The sequence below is a fragment of the Octodon degus genome, unplaced genomic scaffold (genome assembly GCF_000260255.1).
Source record: "Octodon degus isolate 3935 unplaced genomic scaffold, OctDeg1.0 scaffold00184, whole genome shotgun sequence".
NCBI classification, from domain to species: domain Eukaryota; kingdom Metazoa; phylum Chordata; class Mammalia; order Rodentia; family Octodontidae; genus Octodon; species Octodon degus.
In genome coordinates this window covers 4744433-4746528 of record NW_004524760.1, presented here as the reverse complement: position 1 = coordinate 4746528, position 2096 = coordinate 4744433, and the positions used below count along the sequence as shown (strand labels likewise).

General features: G+C 43.3%; 1 pseudogene; it reads left to right on the top strand.

Moving 5' to 3' along the window:
• LOC101570103 overlaps positions 1-2096 on the top strand; it is a 15472-nt pseudogene that overhangs the window by 4284 nt on the left and 9092 nt on the right.

The window sequence follows — 2096 nt, the reverse complement described above, 5'->3', positions numbered from 1 at the left end:
TGTGCTGATGGAGCAGTTTGGGCTGGGGAGATGGCTCAGTGGAATAAGCACTTCACTGGCAAGTGCAAAGGCCTGAGTTCAATCCCTGGTTCTGCCAAGAAAAAAAAGTGATGGAGCAGTTTTTTATGTTAATTACCGTGGACACGTGAATTTATACTTATACTAAAACTGTATGAGCTGTACACACATTATTGAATGCATGTAAAATCTAGTGAAGCTGAATAAAGTCTGTAGTCTGCTAAACAGTAAACAAAAAAAAAAAAACATTATTAAATGCTATGCTTGATTCTGCCTAAAATCATTTTGCACTCAATCTAAAATAACTTCTTGGACCAGAGTGCTGTTCATCTGTGACTGCCAAGATCCTGGTGGAGAAAACACCCTGAGACTTTGGCAAAACTCATAGTGATATAAAAGAGGTGGTACAGCACCCAAGGAGTCCTGCAGCTGAGAAGCCAGAGACAGAAACTTAAGTGTTGCTAGGACTGTTGGAGTCTCCAGGCTGGAAGGTGCCCAGGAGGAGCGAGAGTCATGGAGAGATACAAGTAGTACAGCAAGAAGGGAAGGAACACTCAGCTTTTGTCATCTCTTCCCCTTATTTTCTGTCTCCCAGAAGCTTCCCTAAGAAGAACTTAAATGGTACATAAGCCTGGGTGACTCCATCCATAGTGTAGCCTCTTGGGGCACTGAGCATGGCAATAAATAGTTCTTGGCTGAATAAGTCAAACAAGCTCCCTCAGCATCATCGCTACACAGAACACGGGGTCACATACACAGATCCATCTGAAGCTAAGTGGGAGCTAAGGATGGAGTGGAGATCTAGAAAAGATACATACATGCATGACAAGGATGGGCAGGGACGGCAAGCACCAACATTACATTTTATGGAGTTTTGCTTCCTTCCCTCCTGACTTCCAGTTTCCTTGTGCTTCAACAACCCATAACCACAGTGGGAGAATGTAAGCATGGGGAGCTACGACATGATGTTGCGTGGGGATAGGTTCGTGGCCCTATCCCAACTTCCACACTGCTTGGCCAGTGACCAACCAATTAAGGCCACCGAGGTCCACAATGCCTATGATATGCCCAACCTGCCCCAGAGAGAAGGACCTCAGATTTCCCCTTCACAAAAGCTCTAAGTCACTCCCCAAGAAGAGCTTATCCCAGGCAGTGTGTGTCACATCCAGAAGAAAATCCAATGCAAACAGGTACTGGGAGTGACTTAGGACCAAACGAAACATGGCTGGCTAACACCCCTAAACACTAAAACTGAGTACTAGAGTATCCTTAACATCTAGAAGACACCTGCACACAGTAGACATTAATTCAGTGATTGATGAGCAAATTATCATCTTTATAAAAGTAGAACTGCATACTACTTAGATGGAAAATTTTATAAAATGCATGCCTGCTGGTAACTTGATAGACCAACTATAAGAACAATTACTTTTCAATACAATTTAAATCATACCCAACACTGTGATACAGACATAGGCAACTCTTGCCACAGACAAAATTTTAAGTGTGTCCTTGCACTCATGCATTTCAAAGTGGGTGAAACTATGTCTTTCTAGGGAAGACTCCCTTCATCCAGAACATTATGACATCCTCTGTGAAAAATCCCAACCTGTCCTGAGACACTGCAAGAGGGGTCTCCTGTTTTGACCTTTAAAGATCAGAACTCAAGGTTGAAACAACCAGATTCTGTCCTGAAATTGCTCCTAACTTGCTATGTATCCTAGTGCAGCCTACTTCATTTCCCTGACACTCAAGTGTTTGCATCTGAAAAATATACATGCATTAGTTCATTTTTCTGTTGCTATAAAAATACCTGAGGCTGAGTACTTTAAAAAGAAAAGAAGAGAAGGCCAGTGAGATAGCTCAGGAGACTAATAGCCTGCTTAGGCAAACACAGGGACTGGGGTTCAATTCCTGCACCACAAGCTGCACCAGCCTCGCCCTTGGGAACACTGAGCTGACAACAGAGACCAGGTGGTGACACATGTCTGTAATCTCAGTGTTGGGGAGAATGAGACAGGAGGATCGCTATGAGTCTGAGCTGTGTAGTGAGACCCTATACCAAATATATATATATA